The following is an 11,188-nucleotide window of genomic DNA, read 5'->3' as shown; positions in this document are numbered from 1 at the left end:
ATAGTGATTAAGAGAAGTAGGTCTTTATTTAAATTTCTTTGAGAGGCCGGTATAACCTTTAAAATATTTTTACATGGAAACATTTGACAAATAAATTACAGCACATTTATTATGAGTAGGGAATCTAATTAGTTGTAATTCTAATACAAGAAGGAATAATTAAGTTTTTAAACTCAGTGAGATAAAGAGAATGGACACACTCTGTGACCCTATTTGAGCTTATAATTTCCATGTAAAAATATTTAGTGAATATGTAATGAAGCTGCAGGAAGCTACAGGATCTAGACATCTCTTATGCAGAGAACAAAGCTACAGAGTTAAGCTTAATTCTGGTGCTCCTCCCACAACTGAGAGCATAGTTTTATTCTTTGGGACTAGAGAGTACCTAGGAATGCTATGATTTATTTCTTCTATGTGTGTTTTATATACTTCCTCTTCCTCATACTTATCTTCATGCAGACAGGTCTGTATAACTCAGAAATAACCACATCTGGCCTGTTGCATGCTTGGTCTGAATGATGTCATCTAATTTACTGCATTCCTATTCTGGCACAGATCTTACCACATCACAAGCCTTTTACCCTTATTTACCAGTTAGGTAAATAAATACCTGTCCAGGTAGAGTTCCAAGTCCACCACTAAATCTCTGAGGGAGCTAGGACCTGGCTGGAAATGATCTGCTGAGATATGCCTGAGAAAACCAGATCGATGTGCTAAAGAGAGACTATCTGGGGAGACCATGCCTTCTATTCAAACTTCCTCCATCTGTGGCAGATGAAGTCCTGAGCTGTGACAGGTTATTGAAAATTATTTAAAGCAATTATTTGCTTATGTATGTTTTTTTAAACTTTTGGCCGACCAAAAATTTGGGATGGAGTGAAAAAAAAAATGAACTACCCCAAATTCTGTTTGCAGTATATGTTTTTCAGGGTTAGCCAACCTTAGGGCACCAGAAGACTGTAAGGAATGTTGGAGGGGAACAAATTCTGTTTGTGGAGGAGGCAGTTCTCTTGAACCAGCAGAGAGTTAAGAGATTGAGCAAAGCTGAGGAGTTACTAGCTCAGCAGGTGGTAGAGGGCCCTGCTGAAGACAGAAGGTGCCTCAGCTGTGCAGTGGAAAATCAGCTGAAGTGTGTGAATGTGTGACTTTGATAGCTTTGTGTGTACACATTCCCAGCTCCTCAGGGTTGGCGTGAAATAGCCTGTTTTGCTAAATATCACAGCACGCTGCAAAGCTCATCTGTCAGAGTCTGGTATCTGGGACTGACATGAGGTTGTCTGCCAGGACAGGGACTTCCTCCTTTCTCTTTCATGAATTTGTCACTCCTGTGTGGCGTAACTGCTGTGTAAGGTGAATGCTTTTACCTTTCATTTTAAACTCCGGAAAAGCTTTTCATCAGCATGGATCTCACTGATAGGAATCTTTGCTTGCTTTCCTTTCTAGGTAGGTCTGTTACCCCAGGAGAAGACCTCGCACTACGGAGAAATGAAGGGCCATGCCCAGTTCTCCTGGCTGTTCCTGCTGCAAACCCAACTTCAGCCTATCAATCACGATCCTCAGTCCCTTTCTCTTTCTTTGACACTCCCATCAATAAACTAAACAGAGCTAAATTTTTACTGCCTATGCACAAACTGGCAGCATCATTCTGATGTTCAACCCTTTCACTTGACCATAAAATCCACTACTTTTCTGTAGATAGCTACATTAATATCTTACCAAGCAGTCAGATTAGACTGAGTATCATCTTTTCCAGGAAGATCTGCAGTCCAAATTGTCCTGTCTGTGGATAGAATAGTGGATAATCTGCAGGCAGCTTTGGATTATAATTAAATACACTTACAAAATTAGTTTGCAGACTGAAGCCAGTGATTGATTTTTCTCAAAACCCACCCTCTACTTTCCTTTACAAATCTCCTTGTGCTCTGTGGTGTTAATAGTACATTAAATTCAATTCTACACTGAATGCAAAGATTAATTAAGGGATTTTTTTTCCACAAGAGGTATCCCTTCCTGTTTTCAAACCCTCTTCTCTCTTACCCTTCCCCTCTTCCTCATGCTCTCTCTGAATTTATAGGCTAATTGACAGAGAAACTGTTTATTTTTCACTTTCCAAATTTTTCTTTAAAAAAATTCCTCCTTTGAGGATGATGAATTTACTAGATACTGTGATGATGATTCCTCAGATTTTCAATATTCATAATGCTGTCAATCCACTATTGTGTTTCATGGAAAAAGTAATGATGACTCCAAACACTTTTAAATGTTGTCACTTCAGATTATCATTAAAATCTGCCTCTCTGAGATTTAGACATTATTCATGGTTATTTTTGTGTGTATATCATGTATTTCAGGAAAATGCCTAATATATTTCAAATTTTGTTTCTATGACTGCTATAACTAAAGCTGTTCCTTGTTTACTCGCTCTTTGTTCTTCTTCACTTCATGCCATATTTCTTCTGTTTACACACACACACACACACAAACAAACAAACATTGCTCCCCGCTGCCTCCTGGACCACTGCCAACTGTCCTGATGTCACCCAGCAAAGGACAAAGCCAGCCCTGCCCCTCTGTCTGAGAAGCAACGCTCTGCACGGGGCATTCCCTTCTTCAGAGGGTCAGCAAAGATGTCCTCTGCCAGCAGAGGTCTCCAAACTGGAACCTTCTGGAGAATTCAGTCATTTGATCAGCTTCCTCTTATTTGGCATAAAATAAGAAAACCAAAATACAAGCCAAAACCAGTTTTTCAACTGTCCTTCAAACCAACACCTCTGGTTACAATGCTTGGCAGGATTTTTATGTTCAGAGATTAATATAATGATGAATAGTTGACTTAATTTTCTTAAACTGCCCCTTCCTGAAAAAAAGCTCTTGGGGGCACTGTTTCATTATGAAAAGAAAGGAGAACAGCTGAGAACAAGATGCCTCTGTTCTCAGAATTTAATTTCCTACAATGATACACAGTGATACTACAGAGAATGACACATAAGTGATAGAACTACTATTAGCACATTTCAGATCTATGAAAACTCCTCTGTGTCAAAAATTAATAACTACATTCAAGGTAATTCATAACTAGAGCTGAGCAGTAGTGTAGCAATATATTAGGGAACTTACAAAAGGATTTCCAGAAGAAACACTTCATTATAGCTATAGGTAGGAGGTGGGAGAAAAAATCCATATTGTTGCTAACAACTGGTATCACAGAAAATAACAAAAGCTATTGGATTAGGTAGGGAAAAAATAGAAAAAAAAATTAATGCCTAGAGAATCTGTGTCTGAAAGACAGAATTCTAAAGATAATTGATTAACAAGACAGTATTTTTCCTAATAATTCTTATACAAGCAAATTGTGATCCAATGCTTGAAAAAAAAGCCACAACAAAATCCCAAACCCTCTAATCCTTACTAAAGTACACTGGTAGGAATACATACCAGGAAATAAAAAAACAAAACAAACCCCAGGTTTTCATGAAATGTTCATATCCAAAACAAACAGACTATCTTCAAATATTAAGATTATCTCAAATGATATTTTCTAATATATTTATGTGGCGTAAACCCAGTTTAAAAGTAAGTCATCCAACAGTCAAGGGACTTGCTTTTGTAAATCTTAGTCACTTAAATTTTTTTGGCCTATAGCATAGAATTACTGAATCTTAAATGTACTGGATCAGGTGAGTATTTGCACTTATTCTCAGCTCTGTTAATTGAGGAGGCTCTCTGTCCTTGCTTTAACCTACTTTCTCTGCTAAAGCCATTTTGCCTCATAAGCCCCATGGAGATTTGAGAGGCAAAGCCAGTTTATTTCTGCAGTGATCCCACTTTGTTCAGAAATATTGCCAAAGGCTTATTTGGAAAACCTTCTCATAGGAAATAGGAACATTTGGTACTTTGCAAAGACTGTAAGGACTCAACTGAAAATAGAAAGCACAGTTAGCAACTGTAAGACAACTGTACTGCCTTCATATATAACATCTGAGAAGAAAGCCCATTGAAAACAACAACAAAAATATTAGTATTCATCAGATATTAAAACGTGGTGTGACGCTAAGCATTGATGTAACTACTGGTTAATTGCTTGATAGTTATTATAAATGACATTTTTGGATGTGGACTTAACCACACAGTCTGTAGCAAAATGTTAAAGGACAATGTTATTTTTGTTATTTATTTTATGACTTAAAATGCAGAAGTCTTTTCACCATGATCAAAAATGATGGGACAGTCACAATTACATATTTTGGGAAAAAATCTTAATCTTTCTCAAATTTAAAAAAAAAAAACAACTCTTTTTTTTGCCCCCCCAGATTTGTAAAACATTGAAGTACGTGTGTGTTGCTATTCTGGAATACCTCCCATGCAGAAGGTCTCCTGGAAAGACCATTTTTTGACCATGTTCAACTGCATTCATAGTGCCCCCAGAAGTTTTGTGAGGTGAATACTTTACCAATAATAGGACAGGAAAGACAGAACCATTCCAGTGGCTGAGCAGCTGAATTTCCTGTTCTAGGTAGCTGAGCAGAGCTGAGCTCAGCCACAGTGCTGCAGGGAGGAGACAATGCTTGGGACTACAATTTAATGTTTCAGGGGAAAACAAGAAATCTCTTCCTTGAGTGCAGTGGGATTCTGCTCTTCAGATCACCCATGTCATCATACAGTCTGTTTCTGTTTAGACCATACAGCAAATCTGTTTTACTATTCCTATTAATAGGGAGGTTTATTTATTTATTACTTATAGGAGGTCTTCATCAACACAATAGTCAATTACTTTGGCATTACTCCACTAGCTATATCCTGGTGTTTGCAGATCTGATCTGCAGACCATAATAACTAAATCATCAAATAACAATAATCTTGCTTCTAAAGTTGCAATATCACAGCCCATTGGAGAAATACAGCCATATGCCACAGGGAAAACAGTGCCCATTTTTAGCAAAATACAAATCACATCACACAGAGTCAGAGTTAATTAAGTCAGGCACCTACTGTTTGCCTATAGTTTGCAATAGCTTTTAATTTGAAGCTCTGCTGTAGTGCTAGGAAAAGAAAATTAACTAATGTAGCATTTTGTGACCTGATGAATGTACTCCTAAAGGAGCTTGTTATGGTGACCTCTTCTGGATAACACAGCTTTCAGTAAAATTTTAGACAATATACCACAGTAATTTAGCAGGGAAAAAATGGTAACAGGTCTTACATCTGTCTGTGGGTAAAGTGAGAGAGATCAAGAGCTCTTACCATTGATTATACAGAATGTGAAACCACACAACAACTGGTAAAACTATCAAAGCAGCACCGACATTTTGGCATTTGATTCCATTATTTGGAACTTGTAATCTTGCCAATTTCTGTGAAATTGTTTTAAGGTTGGGCATTTAATATATACATTTTAAAACATGACAGAAATTGCATTTTGTTTAAAACCGTATTGAATTACATATATGCAGTCACTGTCACTCCAAACTAATTGCTTTTATCTATTTTGTGCTTCTCTATTAATGGCTGAAACACTTTCTTTTCCACATTGAAGTGCTAACTTGTCCATAACACACCACTAGAAGACTCTTCAATTTAAGAAAAAAAGAAATGGGACAGTCTTCTGGGTAGGGCTAGAGAAAAATTCTTATGATAAGAAATTGGAATGAAAAGATTAAAATGAGAGACAAGTAACAATATTCAGGATCTGTGAGGATTTAGACCATCTACAATCACAAGTCAGGCAGGATCCTTGGATCACTTTCACCCTGAAGACAAACGTTGATCTGACAGAGTGAAGAGCTGCTCTTTAACAGAACCAATATGTGTCACTTACAAGAAAAGAATATTGGCATCACATTTTGTACAAAACCTCATAATTACTGCAACCCTAGTTGGTTGTTACAGAGGAATGAAATATTTTAATACAAATATGCTTAAGTTTAAAATGTGATTGTTACTTTTCTTGTTTCTATATTCTTCTGCCTTTATTGTTTCAGGTATGTTACTGTTCTATATAATAAAGCTCTTTGCAAAATACTTCAGGGGGTTCTTCCCACTGTTGTTACTGCATTTAAACTCTGAAAAAAAAAACATGTTTTCAACCAATCTTCTGCATTTTTAAATCTATTGGGATTAATTTACAGAGCTGGATATGCTGCAAGATCCAGGAGCTCCAATAGGTGTTCAATGTTCTCCCAATATCTAGATTACCTGTCATGATATCAGGACTGCAAGAACTATCAGGAAAACAAAGGATTTCAGAAGAAGTAAAGAATACACAGATCTTTAACTAAAATAATGCAACGTAGATATAGTCAGGTTCTTCCTAGTACATTATGATATACCATCTGCCCATTGTGTATCTATGCTTTAATCTCACAAGAGATTCATTGAAAACAGTCACTAGCTCTGGTCAGACAGCACCTTTCCCTCTGCATTGCTAAAGAGATGAGAGGTGAACATGACATCCAAAAGCCCATTCAGTAGCTGAGAAGCAGTTACACCAACTTGTCCCTTAGTTAAAGGCTTGAGTGGCTGCTTCTGCTTGATGACATAATCATAAAAATGTAGGAGAAAAATGACAGAAGGAATAGGAGACAAGATTGTATATTTTTTTCTTTTAACAGTTGTGAAAGATCAACTATCAGAAGAACACATTTTTCTTGTCTAGCTTGGAAAAGCAAAATTGAAGAAGGGTCTAAACACTTAGACACATTTTTAGAAGCTTACATCAATTAATTCACTGGTCCTTGATAAAAGATAAACAATAGGTGTAACTTCCAGTATGGATAGAATATTCCTGTTTCTAATACCTTTGCAGTCATGTTTCTTTCCTATTTAAAGAGCAAAATTTTAGTAAAAATATATATCAAGATTTCAGCAAGAGAAGGGTCACATCACAGAAGCTTTGCATGCTTAGCAAAGAATGGGGACACAACACCCAAATCACTAACCTGTATATTAGATGATGCAATCACCAGATTAGTGCAGGTAGGCCAAAAAAAAAGGTCATTCATTACCCTGTGCTTTGGTTTCTGGGCTCAAACACACCTTACAGCACTGAATGTCATGACTCCACAACAGAGCTCTACTGTCCCAGCTCTGCAGAGCAACAGCAATTTGTTGTTTTTTAAAGGTCAGGAGATATAAAAATACTTCGTAGAGGCCAAAAAAAAATCAGCACAAAGGAACAAAAACATAATTGAAAGGGGTTTAGTTGCTTAAAAAGGAATTTTAGTTGCTAAAGAAGCTCAAGCTGCCAAATGATGACCCAGCTCAATTCATGGTATAGCCTTGAAATTTTTGACATATTCTGACTTCAGGGGGCTTACTGTAGAGTGACACCTTGGTTTGAAGAACTCAGTACTGGGGGAAAGAACCAGCATTCAACTGCAGTGTAAGGACAAAGTGAAACCAAGGACATGAAAATACCAGATCACACAGAGCGGAGTGACCTGTACCTGCAGTGCTACCTCTGGCTTCAGTCCCCACCACTGAGCAGGTACGGCTTCACACAAACAGCCAGAAAACCATTAAGAACATTGATGAGCAAAACCTCAGAGTAAAAAAATTACTCTTCTATGCTAATCTGCATTCACTGTGCCTTCTTTTTCTGAATAATATGCTGTTTGTATATTATTTTGAGGGTAGAAAGCGACTGAATGGATAGGAATTGTTTCCAGTCCCTGAAGCTGGTCAGAGAACAGCATTGCCACTAAACTGAGAGAAGAGAGATCTTAGAACAGAGAATAGGAACATGCTTTAAACAGTAGCTGAGCAAATTTTTTTTTCTTACTATTATGAGAAGCAGCTGAGAGACTGTCATTAAAAATAATAGAAAACATATGTGATGTGTTCTCACACAGTGGAAATTGTGTGGAAGTTGCACATATGATCATCCCTTCCCACTGAGCTCAGGGGCCCAGGTCTGCTTTGATGAGGTTTCAAAACAAACTGGGAGTCTGCTGGTGCTTCCTTGTGATGGATTGTCGTGAATGTCATCTATCTGAGGTACCAAATAGAGAGATTTCTCAGTATTGTAAATTCTAGCATTTATTGAAATGTAAGTGAGGGGACTTCACAGCATAGATGTCAGATCCCTCCAAAACAGTGATGTAAGAGCATTCTTTCTCTCTCTCCCACGTGTTGCTTCTTAACACACTGTATCAAAGATTACTCCTGCCACAAAAAAGGGTATCAGGAGGGACTGCATGGCCACATCCCATTCTGCTACACTGAACAAGTTCAGCTTTCTTGTCTCCAGCCACCTTTGCTGGCTAAGCTCACTTATCTGACCTTAAACAAAAACCACAGAAGATGCAATTTGTCTTAGCGGAGGTGTGGAGTAATATCCCACAGCTGGCACATTGCAACAGCTATCTGGACTTGCACAAAATTTTAATTCTACAATATGCTAAAGGTCACACTGATTAACTTGGATGGAAATTAGCTGTGTATAAATTTCTTACTCTTAATAAAGCAGGCAGGAAAACCAGTCTCCAATCCATCACTCTGCATTTAATTAATAAAGCAAGACTAACTGCAAAGAATCAGCTACCAGAATAAGGTATTGGAGCAGCTAGGGTTGCTTTTTCCAGCAGTATTAGGTACTTGTAATCAGCTTCTATATACAAGCCTTTTTGGCTCACTTGTGGAAAAGTTGATAAAGCTACACATGCTCATGCCCAGAGAGGCACCAGTCTACGGAGGGCAGCATGTGCATGATTTTTAACTTCTATGATTTCAAGCACAATGACAAAAACTGCCATGGGAAAACAACATGACTAAAACTGTTTCCTGCAGCTTACTAATGGAGTATTCATGCACAACATTAAGCTGATGAATATGAATTTGTTTGACACATCCCTTCTCCTTTTGTGCATGTTTCAAATATCATAATTATGTTTGGTTTATGTCTCAGTTGAATTGTCACTGCTTTCAGCATTTTCAGTGTGTAGAAATTTTACTTAAAATTTGTCTTATCTGAAGGCAAACTTCTCGTGTTGATTTAATTTTGTATGAGCGGGATGTTATTGTATTTTAAGATCTGGTCTATCATCATGCTTACTTAAGAAAAGAAGAAGCATTCTCTTTTGATTATTGCTCTCCCAAATACATATAAAGCCACTCAACATGAGTTAATTCTTGTTGGCTTTGTCTTTGGATTCTTTTTTTCCGGACTCCATAATCATGTTCCATTCCACTTGTAAGAATTTACTTCAAACTGAGGTAGAGATAAGATGATCCTGACCATCTCTTACACTTGCAGACAAGCTGTGTGGCTCCTGCAGTGTGATTAGGATTGCTTCAGTTAGATGCCTCATTCACCACAGCCACAGAGATTGGAGTGTTTTCCAGGCAATTAAGGAGGCCCACATGCTGAGCAAGGAGCTGTGGAAGACACAGCAAGCAAAAAGATGTGCCTGAATTCCTCCTACTCTCTGTAAGTCAGAAACCACAGTCATGGCTCTACTTCAGCTCTGTGCATTTTGGATCTTGAGTGCAGTAGATTCAAAAAAGCTTGTCTGGAGTATTCAACTTCCACTGCAACCTACTCCCTTAAAATGTTCATTCCAGAACTGCCGGTATTGTCTTTACACCCTCACATAATTAAAACTTGCATCTCTTAAAACATGTTGCCAAAACACACAACTAGACCCACTATAAAACTGAAGGTATTTTCCCTTCACCCTGATGAGGATTAAAATCTATGTATGACCTACTGCAGAAAAAGGACTGCAAGATGAGCAGAACAGGGGAAAAAAGGAGCAGGAGGGAGCTTCACTACATAATCCAATAGTAAAAGCATTAACTTAGAAAAGAAGAAAAGGGAAACCTCACTTCACTGCTCCTATTCAGTATTAAACCGCCCCTTCCCTTCCTTGTTCGATGAATCCCACTTTCCCAGCCCCTCCTCTGCTTTCCACATTTAAGAAGAGAACTGAAGAATGCAATTTATGTCACCCCATGTTATTCAGCTGCTTTCAAAACACAAATATGTTTCTCATATCATATCAGTTAACTTCTGGTGAAGGCACCTTAAAACAGATCTTTTTATTTCCCACCGCTGTCCTCAGGCTCCCTCTGAGGGGAAAGCTCAGCTGCCCATGTCCTCTCTGTCCCAGGGCAGTTGGAGGGACAGCCTGAGTGATGGTACGAGCTCCATCAGCCACAGGATGTCCTTCTCAGAAGATGCCGCTGCCACATTGATGCCATATGCCTTGCTATTTCATGACACCTGTTTACACAGTGTGAGTCAGGAAAAGATTACTTTCACAGCAGAATGGGAAATCATAGAGCATTCACGGACAGGCAGTGGGTTCAGGGACTGTCTGGTGAAGGCATTTAACAATTCACACTCTCAGAATCTCTATAACCGTCCTGATACACGCTGGTTGCAGTCTCCTGTGTAAGTGCCACAGTAGCAAATCATTTTGAAAGGCAAATAAAACAAATTCTGTAGCTAAAACTTGGCAATAGGCAGAAAAACAAGCATGTATTTTTTCTGATCATTATTACTTAACATATCTTGTCCCTATGTTGGTTTTGATTTCTTGCTTTATTATTTTTCTTAGTATTGCAAAGTAAATGAGAAAATTGACTTTTATGACTTTGTAAGTAAAAATAACTAATATCTCTCAAGTTCAGAATATTTGTATCTGTAATGATACACAATGCTATGATAGCATTGTTGGTCTTTAGGAAAGATTGAGAAAAGGTTTGTATTCATTTTGTTCATGCTTCGAGTGCTGAAAAGAACAGACTGGTGCATTAGTTTAAACCAAAGTGGTTCTGAGTTAAAGAGCTACACAGCACATGCAGTGATCTCAGTCATGGGCTGATACTCCCTTTCTCTCTCTCTTTTGTGAGACCATAGTTGGTGGACAGAAGAGTAGGACAGTTGAATTAAATCTTGGTGACTAAATCTTCAGTAGCTGCCCCGGATTAACCAGATCTGTTGAATCATGAATGTCTCCTCCTCACTATGGTGTGATTTTTTTTCTTGTTTTGAGCAGTAAGGATTTGAGCCTGTAATAATTGTTGCAATGAAAGCAGTGTTACAGGAGTGTTACATGGTGTGACAAAACAGAAGTACTATAATGTTGAGTAGAGAATAAATAGTGATTTAACAATCTAAAAAATAAATATTGGTAGCATTTTCGAACCTTGAGAAAGTTTGGCGAAATTCTGTTTGAAAAGGGAAATT

This window comes from Pithys albifrons, chromosome 8 (genome assembly GCF_047495875.1).
Source record: "Pithys albifrons albifrons isolate INPA30051 chromosome 8, PitAlb_v1, whole genome shotgun sequence".
NCBI classification, from domain to species: domain Eukaryota; kingdom Metazoa; phylum Chordata; class Aves; order Passeriformes; family Thamnophilidae; genus Pithys; species Pithys albifrons.
Note: the sequence above shows the minus strand (reverse complement) of the source record.